The following is an 11,858-nucleotide window of genomic DNA, read 5'->3' on the forward strand; positions in this document are numbered from 1 at the left end:
TTTTTGGATTAATTTTATTGAATTTTCGGACATTTAAAAAAATTTTTTCATCATCACCTGGATTTTTTCACGTTTTGCATGTTGCATGTTATATTTATATATATTTATTCACTGTTTTTCATAAATGAATAGCACTGATTATTATTGAATACTTTTAACGTGATTTATAGATAATTTATATATAATTTTATATATATATATATTCACTGGTTTTCATTAATGAATGGCACTGATTAATGGCACTGAATATTATTAGTTTTATTTTTAACGTGATTTATAGATTTTTCGCTACAATATTATTTTAGGTGTTATCTATACTTTTATCACGTTATTTTTACCTAGCACATACACAATTATTTATTTTAACCACCTCAATACTGGGCATTTTCGCCCCCTTCCTGCCCAAGCCATTTTTCAGCTTTCAGCACTGTCGCACTTTGAATGACAATTGCGCGGTCATACAACACTGTACTCAAATGATATTGTTATTGTTTTTTGCCCACAAATAGAGCTTTCTTTTAGTGGTATTTGATCACCTCTGCGTTTTTTATTTTTTGCGCTATAAACAAAAGAAGAGTGACAAGTTTAAAAAAAAACACAATAATTTTGACCTTTTGCGATAATAAATATCCAATTTTTTTTTCTTTAAAACAAATTTTTTCTCAGTTTAGGCCGATATGTATTCTTGTACATATTTTTGGTAAAAAAAATCGCAAAAAGCATATATAGATTGGTTTGCGCAAAAGTTATAGCGTCTACAAAATAGGGGATAGTTTTATAACATTTTTATTTTTTTAAAATTTTTTTACTGGTAATGGCGGCGATCTGCGATTTTTATCGTGACTGCGATATTGCGGCGGACACATCGGACACTTTTGACACATATTTGGGACCATTCACATTTATACAGCGATCCGTGCTATAAAAATGCATTGATTACTGTATAAATGTGACAGGCAGTGAAGGGGTTAACACTAGGTGGTGATCGAGGGGTTAACTGTGTTGCTAGGGAGTGATTCTAACTGTAGGGGGCGGGGACTCACTAGGGGAGGAGACCGATCGGTGTTCCGCTGTACTGGGAACACATCATCGGTCTCCTCTCCTCTGACAGGACCATGGATCTGTGTGTTTACACACACAGATCCATGGTCCTGCTGTGTTACCGGTAATCGCGGGTGCCCGGCAGACATCGCGGCCGCCGGGCACGTGCACCGGGTGCCTAGTGACACGGCGGGTGCGTGCGATCGCCGGCGGCGGCGCGCGCGCGCCCCCTGGTGGCCTAGGAAAGCGAGGACGTCATATGACGTCCGCCCGCAACGAGAGCTGCGCCGCCTGGCCGTCAATTGACGGCCGGCGGTCGGGAAGCAGTTAATTATGTCACAGTACATGTTGGCATTCATGGTTCCCTTAATGAACTGTAGCTCCTCAGTGCCGGCAGCACTCATGCAGCCCCAGACCATGACACTCCCAACATCATGCTTGACTGTAGTCAAGACACACTTGTCTTTGTACTCCTCACCTGGTTGCCGCCACACATGCTTGACACCATCTGAACCAAATAAATTTATCTTGGTCTCATCAGACCACAGGACATGGTTCCAGTAATTCATGTCCTTAGTCTGCTTGTCTTCAGCAAACTGTTTGCAGGCTTTCTTGTGCATCATCTTTAGAAGAGGCTTCCTTCTGGGACGACAGCCATGCAGATCAATTTGATGCAGTGTGCAGCGTATGGTCTGAGCACTGACAGGCTGACCCCCCACCCCTTCAACCCCTGCAGCAATGATGGCAGCACTCACACGTCTATTTCCCAAAAACAACTTCTGGATATGACGTGGAGCACATGCACTCAACTTCTTTGGTCGACCATGGCGAGGCCTGTTCTAAGTGGAACATGTCCTGTAAAACAGCTGTATGGTATTGGCCACCGTGCTGCAGCTCAGTTTCAGGGTCTTGGCAATCTTCGTATAGCCTAGGCTAGCTTTATGTAGAGCAACAATTCTTTTTTTCAGATTCTCAGAGAGTTCTTGGCCATGAGGTGCCAAGTTGAACTTCCAGTGACCAGTATAAGAGAGTGAGAGCGATAACACCAAATTTAACACACCTGCCCCCCATTCACACCTGAGACCTTGTAACACTAACAAGTCACATGACACCGGGGCGGGAAAATGGCTAATTAAGCCCAATTTGGACATTTTCACTTAGGGGTGTACTCACTTTTGTTACCAGCGGTTTAGACATTATTGACTGTGTGTTGAGTTATTTTGAGGGGACAGCATATTTACACTGTTATACAAGCTGTACACTCACTACTTTACATTGTAGCAAAGTGTAATGTCTTCAGTGTTGTCACATGAAAAGATATAATAAAATATTTACAAAAATGTAAGGGGGTATGCTCACTTTTGTGAGATAATGTACATATATACAACATTCCACTGTACAGCGAGTCTGACTATCTCAGATCAGAATGGGGTTCTCGGTCACCCTGTGCCCCTAATGGACACAGGGTGATTTACACATAGGAAGGACCGAGGGAGCTAGACACGGATTTTCCAAAGCTCTGCAAGGTAAGCTGGGTTCCACAAGCACCCCACCCAAAGTGACTATCGTCACAATTAGTATTTTTGTTATCTATGGTGAGTTTTTTGAAGTTGCACTTTTTTTCCCACAATTCTTTGGAAAATTCAGAATTGTCTTTTTTTTTTTTGTCATATTGACACGTTATTTCTTACGCATGGCATAAGCTTACTTGCAATTACACCCCAAAACATATTCTGCTACTTCTGGGTATGAGGATACCACATAAGAAACATTTTCACAGCCTAGCCACATAGAGAGACCCAAAATTCAAAGAGCACCATGAGGTGTTCTAGGGGCATAAATTATACATCTACTGTAATTTCTTGACTAAATATCACATTTGGAGGTCCTGGAGCACCAGGACAATGGAATTACCCACAAAATGAGCACATTTTGGAAAGCAAACTCCCCAATGTATGTTCTATGAGGCATAATGAGTCTTTTGAATACGCAATTTTTTTGAAAATATGGAAAGAAAATGAAAAAAAAAATATTTTTGCACAAAGTTGTCAATTTTCTAAGATATTTAACACATAGCATGTACATACCAACAATCACACCCCAAAATACATTCTGCTACTCCTAAGTATGGCGATACCACATGTGTGAGACTTTCTCACAGCTTGGCCACATAGAAGCCCAGCATCCAAATAGCACCTTCGGGCATTCTAGGGGCATAATTTATACATCTAATTTCCTGACAATCTATCACATTTTTGAAGGCCCTGAAGCACCAGGACAGTGGAAACACCCACAAAATTACCATAAAAATGGACTTACAAAGAATTACACCCCAAAACACAATCTGCTGAGCAAATGGTAAACAAAAGATTACCTGTGGTTTAGCAGTACAGTTGTCCACCAAGGAGAGCATTGATCCAGGCAGCAGGCAGAGATGTGGTCAGCAACAGCAAAAGGAATTGTCCAGGCATCAGGCAGGGATACTATTCATACTGTTTAGAGTCAGTTCAGGCAGCAGGCAGAGATATTGTCAGCACAGCCAAAGCATTGGTCCAGGCAGCAGGTAGAGATATGGTCAGCAACAGCCAAAGGAATTGTCCAGGCAGCAGGCAGAGACATGGTCAGCACAGCCAAAGTATAGGTCCTGGCAGTAAGCAGGAACATGGTCCATAAAAAGGCCAGAGTCAGCACAGGCAGCAGACAGAGTTGTGGTCAGTCAGGCAGCAGGCAGAGGCATGATCAATTAACAGGCCAGGGTCAGTCAGCAACAGGCAGAAATATTAGGCTTAGGGCCTTGGTCAGGTGAGACCTGGGGACAGGGGTAGGGGCTTCTTCCCACCCAAAACTCTTAGAAGCCGCCGGTCTCCAGACACTTATCCAAGAATTACAAAACCCAGAGAAAACAAAAACGTAGTTTTCTCCAATTAGAGAAACTACTCTGAAGCCCCTCACATATGCAAGACCCTTTTGTTATCTTGAATCCCACTACTACAGTAGCAGGGCAAAAGATCAGTCCAAGCGGCAGGCAAAAAATGTAGTTTTTATTAACAGGCCAAGGTCAGTTCAGGTGAAAGGCAGAGGCATGGTCAGTTTAGGTAGCAGACAGAACCATTGTCGATAAACAGGCCAGGGTCTGTTCGGGTGGCAGGCAGAGGCATGGTCAGTTTAGGCGGCAGGCAAATGGTCATATATGGGAAAACGGCAAGCAGTCAGAATTAGTTCACTATACTTCACTAATATTGTAGAGAAGTATGGTAACAGCGGAAGCAGTCTACTATGCATAGGCCTGGTTGGGAAGGACACTGGGGACAATAATAAATGGTGTCTTGTTTAACTCCAACATACCCAACATACTCCACTCCAAGCATACCCAACATTTTTTATGGCATGTTTCTCTGGGAGGGGCTATATCTAAAAAATGGCATTCGTGGAGTCTGCTCACTGCATCTGAACAAATGTTTTCTAGTGGGGGGCCTTCCTGGTACACAAGGTCAGTAGCGATTTCCTCCTGATATCTGAGGTTTTGGCTCTTTCAGTGGATTTATGGTAGAAAATATTGCAAATTGTCAAATTGAAGAGATAAATGGTACCAGTGGTGGGTTTTTCTTGTTGCAAAATAGGGCTGGATCATTTGATCATTATAGTCGACTCCCCCCATGAACATATTGTACTCATGTATACATTCGAGGTGTTGTTGTAGATTGAAGAAAGCATATTTACAACTCGTTTGCCCCTCTACTTCATAACCTATACTTCTTTGTTCCACAAACTCACTGACTCCACTCTTTGTAGTTTTGTATTCACCAGCCTTTGTGGGAAGCCCTTCCTATTAGCTATCACTGTGCCACATGCTAGTGTTTTCTTCTGATAAAGATTGCAGAAAGGGGCAGGCTGGTATAATAGTTATCAACGTACAGATGATACTCCTTTTCGAAGAGTGAGACTATAAGGTCCCAAACCAGTGGTGGGCTGTCCATAGGGGGCGCATGGGCGCCACCCCCCATCCATGCGTCTGCCCCCTAATCTACATGCAGGGCGCCGGACGCATGGATTTCATTGGGTTTTTTTTTTAAGCACATGATAAGAGCCTGAGGCTCTAATTGGCTTCAAAAAAGTGTGGGCTAGGGGCGCAAATAATATTCGCTATTGTCTTCCTGATTCTCCTCCCGACCAATCAGAAAGCAAACAAGACAAGCAATTGGTCGCACACTGGAACTCCAAATTATCTTGATGTCATCTTTATTGTCAAAAAGGGTCTGTATCTGTCTGACCCTTTTTTGACAATAAAGATGACATCGAGATAATTTGGAGTTCCAGTGTGCGACCAATTCCTTGTCTTTTTCGTCTTCCATGGTGGTGAGCCGAGGTCTGCACCTGTGATCCATCCTGCACCTGAGTTTGCCTGGAGCGGTAAGCTTCTCTCTGTTCTTTGCTGCAATCAGAAAGCAGTTCCTGAGACCCGAATGGCCAGGGAATCTTAGGACTCCTGGCCAATCAGGTCTCAGTCAGGACCCAAGTGATGGCCCCAGAGCGAGGAGCTGCAGCCCAGATCCATGTCTGCCTGATCTGCCTCCTTCCTAAAGTAAGGGGGCCTCTGATCGCTGCCACATTCCCCTCCATCTCAAGCGGGGAGGGGGGTATCGCCGCATTCCCATCCATCTCCTGCTGTTATAGGTTTCCATTCATACAGATGGGCATAGCTTGAATTTGGGTTATTGGTGATAAATTGTCGGGCATAAAGGTTGCACTGGTCCACAATTAAACATAATAAATCACTGGGGAAAAAAAATAAATGGGTGAAAATGTTTCTGTGTTGTCTAGCCTGGACACTTGCCTATGCAGTAAAAGGGGGATATTAGCTGATCCAAAGTTAGGTGAAAAACATACTGGGTTTCCAAGTGCATCTGGAAGACTGGCATGGGCCCTAACCTTTTGTTGCTGATGTGACAGTCCACTAATACCTGGCCTTTCATGCAGAGGTACTCTGCTACTGGTGGTTGCCACTGCACTATTGGTGGTTGCCGGCTCCTTGACAGCACACCTTCGTTTGGTGGGCACCCTTTTCTCCTCCTCTGATTCTGTTACAGACCCACTACACTACTTAACATCGGTTCGTAATCAGAATCAGAGAACTCCCTGCTGCTCTTGTCGGTCATACTGAGGATTTTATATGTAATGAATAAATCCTTTTACCCAGAGTGACAAACCATTTAAAATGATATCCTAAAGTGTTACATGCAGCAGCTGTTTCAAATCATGTTATTAATATAGAGACTGGTGTTTCAAATCTAAACTTCCGTGAACAAACAGTGCTTGCTAAATCAAATGAAAACAAAAAAATCACATAAATGTGCAATCACAATGTGCAAATTATTAAAGTAAAACAACAAAATTAACATGCGTATGCAACAATTCATAAGTCCGTAGTGATTATAATAAACTTCTTTTGCCAAGAAGAAATGTGCTTGTTCTCCGTTGAAATCCCACAATATAGTGATATTAGTAAGAAGTGCTCCCCAAACGACTCATAGAAGTTAGTTGAAGATCCCTACTCACCAAATGTTGTTGACCCTCAATATCATATGACAAGAGAGGTCAAATGAGTTTGGCGGTCTCAAAACCAGAGGATCCACGAACCAGTTTATATCTCCTTCCTGTGATCCGTAATCCAAGGGTTAACTTTGTGGCAATCAAAAAGAAAACGGGCTCCACATAGCATAAAAAAGTATTTTCTCTTTATTTTAAAAGCTTAAAAAACAGGTACAATATTGAAACAGGATTGATGCAAACCCTTTGTCAGGTCACCTTGAGGCTAGGTGACAGATGCACACCGTATGCACCACAAGGTAGTGGACCCTACGGCTGACTGCTGCGGATGGGAGTCAGGGTGGTAAGGAAGGCAGGGCCGCTGGAACACCAGCACGGATCCCACTGTGGTTAGAGCGTAAGATTCTCTGGCGCGCGGAGTCTAAGAGCCAGCAGGTGTTCACCAGAGCCTCTAGTGGTGAAGATGGACTGGGCTGCAACTGGCTCCAGGTCGCGACCCCCAGGGTGCCCCAGCTCACACCCACAGTAGGAAACAGGAGGATAGGGATAGTAAGGGAATAAGCCAAGGTCGGGGCCACAAGCAGACAAGGACAACAGAGTTCACGCCAAGGTTCAGGGTCACAAGCAAACAGGGATAGTCAGCAGAGGCGGCTCTCTAATTAGGCAAGATAGGCGGTGGCCTCAGGCCTCGCAGTCATAGGGGCCTCGCACAGCTGGCTAGTTTACCTAATTAGAGAGCCGCCCCTTCCAGCAGCAGAGATCTCCGCCATCACACAGTCCTGTATCACTTTGCTACAGGGAGAGATACAGGCTGCGAGTGAGACGTGTGATCAGAGCTCCAGATCACAGACAGGGAGAGCCGCTCAGTAGAGCTCTGACGGATCTCCCCCCTCCCCCTGCTGCCCGCACAGCCAGACAGAAGAGGAGAGAGAGCTTCTGCTCGTCCTCCTCCCGCCCTCTCCTCCTGTGTCTGCCCCGCCCACTCTCCTCGGCAATGTTCTCTTCTGTCTCAGAGAAGGGGATGTGTGGGCGGGAAGATTCAAGCTGAAGCCCAGGAAAGAGAAAAGGACAAGGGGAGTCTGATCCATCCATCCATCCATTCCCTCCATCCATCCATCCATCCATCCATCCAGTCCCTCCTGCCTCCCAGTGAGTACACTGATGTAGGGGATGCTCTTCCTTCCCTTCCGTCTCCACCCCCTTCTCTTTCTTTCTTTCCTTCTATCTATCTATCTATCTATCTATCTATCTATCTATCTATCTATCTATCTTTCTTTCTTTCTTTCTTTCTTTCTTTCTTTCTTTCTGTCTTTCTTTCTTTCTTTCTTTCTTTCTTTCTTTCTTTCCTTCTTTCTTTCTTTCTTTCTTTCTTTCTTTCTTTCTTTCTTTCTTTCCTTCTATCTATCTATCTTTCTTTCCTTCTATCTATCTATCTATTTATCTATCTATCTATCTATCTATCTATCTATCTATCTATCTATCTATCTTTCTTTCTTTCTTTCTTTCTTTCTTTCTTTCTTTCTTTCTTTCTTTCTTTCCATTCTTCTTTCCATCTTTCTTTCTTTCTCTTTCCTTCCATCTTTCTTTCTTTCTTTCTTTCTTTCTTTCTTTCTTTCTTTCTTTCTTTCTTTCTTTCTTTCTATCTATCTATCTATCTATCTATCTATCTATCTATCTATCTATCTTTCTTTCCTTCTATCTATCTATCTATCTATCTATCTATCTATCTATCTATCTATCTATCTATCTATCTATCTATCTATCTATCTATCTTTCTTTCTTTCTTTCTTTCTTTCTTTCTTTCTTTCTTTCTTTCCTTCCATCTTTCTTTCTTTCTTTCTATCTTTCTTTCTTTCTTTCTTTCTTTCTTTCTTTCTTTCTTTCTATCTATCTATCTATCTATCTTTCTTTCTTTCCATCTTTCTTTCCATCTTTCTTTCTTTCTCTTTCCTTCCATCTTTCTTTCTTTCTTCTTTCTTTCTTTCTTTCTTTCTTTCTTTCTTTCTTTCTTTCTTTCTTTCTTTCTTTCTTTCTTTCTTTCTTTCTTTCTTTCCTTCCATCTTTCTTTCTTTCTTTCTTTCTTTTCTTTCTTTCTTTCTTTCTTTCTTTCTTTCTTTCTTTCTTTCTTTCTTTCTTTCTTTCTTTCTTTCTTTCTTTCTTTCCATCTTTCTTTCTTTCTCTTTCCTTCCATCTTTCTTTCTTTCTCTTTCCTTCCATCTTTCTTTCTTTCTTTCTTTCTTTCTTTCTTTCTTTCTTTCTTTCTTTCTTTCTATCTATCTATCTATCTATCTTTCTTTCCTTCTATCTATCTATCTATCTATCTATCTATCTATCTATCTATCTTTCTTTCTTTCTTTCTTTCTTTCTTTCTTTCTTTCTTTCTTTCTTTCCATCGTTCTTTCTTTCTTTCCATATTTCTTTCTTTCTCTTTCCTTCCATCTTTCTTTCCTTCCATCTTTTTTTCTCTTTCTCTTTCTTTCTTTCCTTCCATCTTTTTTTCTCTTTCTCTTTCTTTCTTTCCTTCCATCTTTTTTTCTCTTTCTTTCTTTCTTTCCTTCCATCTTTTTTTCTCTTTCTTTCTCTTTTTTTTCTCCTTCCTTCCTTCCTTCCTTCCTTCCTTCCTTCCTTCCTTCCTTCCTTCCTTCCTTCCTTCCTTCCTTCTCCACCCATCCCCCTTTTATTTCTCTCTTTGTGACAGCCTACCAGAATAGGTAGGATCTGTGAGAGCAGCTTCCCTGCTTTATTATGCCCACTCACCTACCCCCTGTACTGTCCACTCCCCTATACTGTACCCTCCTAATCCTCCTCTGTCTGCCCCGCCCACTCTCCTCGGCAGTGTTCTCTTCTGTCTCAGAGAAGGTGATGTGTGGGGGGGCGGGAAGATTCAAGCTGAAGCCCAGGAAAGAGAAAAGGACAAGGGGAGTCTGATCCATCCATCCATCCATTCCCTCCATCCATCCATCCATCCAGTCCCTCCTGCCTCCCAGTGAGTACACTGATGTAGGGGATGCTCTTCCTTCCCTTCCGTCTCCACCCCCTTCTCTTTCTTTCTTTTCTATCTATCTATCTATCTATCTATCTATCTATCTATCTATCTATCTATCTATCTATCTTTCTTTCTTTCTTTCTTTCTTTCTTTCTTTCTTTCTTTCTTTCCTTCTTTCCTTCTATCTATCTATCTTTCTTTCCTGCTATCTATCTATCTATCTATCTATCTATCTATCTATCTATCTATCTTTCTTTCTTTCTTTCTTTCTTTCTTTCTTTCTTTCTTTCTTTCTTTCTTTCTTTCTTTCTCTTTCCTTCCATCTTTCTTTCTTTCTCTTTCTTTCTTTCTTTCTTTCTTTCTTTCTTTCTTTCTTTCTTTCTATCTTTCTTTCTTTCTATCTTTCTTTCCACCTTTCTTTCTTTCTCTTTCCTTCCATCTTTCTTTCTTTCTCTTTCCTTCCATCTTTCCTTCTTTCCTTCTATCTATCTATCTTTCTTTCCTGCTATCTATCTATCTATCTATCTATCTATCTATCTATCTATCTATCTATCTATCTATCTATCTATCTTTCTTTCTTTCTTTCTTTCTTTCTTTCTTTCTTTCGTTCCATCTTTGTTTCTTTCCTTCCATCTCCACCCATTTCTTTCCTTCCTTCTCCACCCATCCCTCTTTTATTTCTCTCTTTGTGACAGCCTACCAGAATAGGTAGGATCTGTGAGAGCAGCTTCCCTGTGCAGCTCTGCTTGAGGAAAATATATCTCTATTATGCCCACTCACCTACCCCCTGTACTGTCCACTCCCCTATACTGTACCCTCCTAATACAGTTCATTTTCATCCCCTGAATTTTTTTTCCCATTATGGGAGTGAGGGGGGCCTCATGTCTAAGTTTTGCCTAAGGCCTCACAAAGTCTAGAGCCGCCTCTGATAGTCAGGGACACACCAAAGGTCAGGGTCACGAGCAAACAGGAATAGTCGAGAACAGGCCAAAGTCGGTAACTTGAATCAGACGCAGGAAACACAGCAAATACACACGAAAGCTCACACAATGGTTGATCAGCACTGCTGGCTTGCAGTGCACAGGTTAATATAGGGTTCCCTGATAGGGCCTGGGGTGGGGCCATGCTTATAGGAGAGGTTATAAAACCAGTCAGGTGAGAGTCAGCTGGTCTTTAGAGATGAACACAAGGAGACAGGTAAGCTGACAGACAAAACTCTATTGCATAACCATGACAGTACCCCCCCTCTTATGAGGCCTCCCCTCCCCTGTCTCGGCCCTGGCTTAAAGGGAAACTCCAGATGAAACCTCCTCAACAGACGAGGCGAAAAGATCTCAGATGCAGTGATCCAAGACCTCTCCTCAGGACCAAACCCTTCCCAATGTACGAGGTACTGAAGAATGCCTCTACGGCGCCAGGAATCGAGAACTTGACTAACCTCATACTTAAGATTATCCTCAGAGACCAAAACCGAGGTAGGGAGAGGGCGAGAGGACTTATTGAGGGCTAAAGGCTTCTTAGGAATGGGTAAAGACATAAGAACACCATCAGGAGTCTGAGCAGGGTCCCCCAGACCCTTAAAGATGAGCTGGACATCCAGCACAGGATCATCAGACTGGGCAGAAGTCAGTGGATCCCTGAGACCAGGTTGGTTAGAAAGTGATGTGTCACAGAAGTCAAGCTGGATAGCTTCACTGGGCATAGGCTGAACTGGTGCAGAGGCCGACTGAACAGCATTGCCAAGTGCAGCGACCACCAGAATTGCATCACAGGGTGTAGTGACTGTGGAACTGGTACACGAGTCAGCCTGGGTGTGCGTCCAAGGGGGTCCAGGAACAGGCAAAGGTAAATGACCATGCAAACTGGAGTGAATCATCGGCTCAAGTTCACAGGTGGGCTCCTCATCCAGAGTGCCACATGACCCAGAGAGTGCCTCAGCCCGACTATTGCAGGAGATATTCCAGAAATCGCTATATGGATCGGGAAGAGCAGAAGATACTGGGATGGTGGCAACAGGAAGTTTCTCTTTTGGAGTAACCTTGAGTAGGCAGGAAGAGGAACAGGAGGAACCCCAAGCCAGGATCCATCCAGCAGTCCAGTCAATGTGTGGAGAATGGAACCGTAACCAAGGAAGACCTAATATGATAGGAGATGAAGCCTTAGGTAAGACAAGGAAGGATATCCACTCCTGGTGGAGTGTCCGTACCGATATCTTAACAGGGAGGGTCTGGAAGAGGATAGGACCCCCTGGGAGAACAGTGCCATCAATCGCCAAGACCACCAA

At 42.9% G+C, this 11,858-nt stretch overlaps 1 long non-coding RNA gene across 1 annotated transcript; it reads right to left on the bottom strand.

Annotated features, from left to right (window-relative positions):
• Positions 1-8,792: 8,792 nt before the first annotated feature.
• Positions 8,793-11,521, bottom strand: LOC141145909 (uncharacterized). Its single transcript, XR_012244697.1, has 2 exons — positions 9,988-11,521; positions 8,793-9,843 (listed from the first exon to the last, which is right to left on the bottom strand). It is a non-coding gene; the product is annotated as an uncharacterized lncRNA (long non-coding RNA).
• Between the last annotated feature and the right edge of the window lie 337 nt (positions 11,522-11,858).

This window comes from Aquarana catesbeiana, linkage group LG05 (assembly GCF_042186555.1).
Source record: "Aquarana catesbeiana isolate 2022-GZ linkage group LG05, ASM4218655v1, whole genome shotgun sequence".
Classification (NCBI taxonomy): domain Eukaryota; kingdom Metazoa; phylum Chordata; class Amphibia; order Anura; family Ranidae; genus Aquarana; species Aquarana catesbeiana.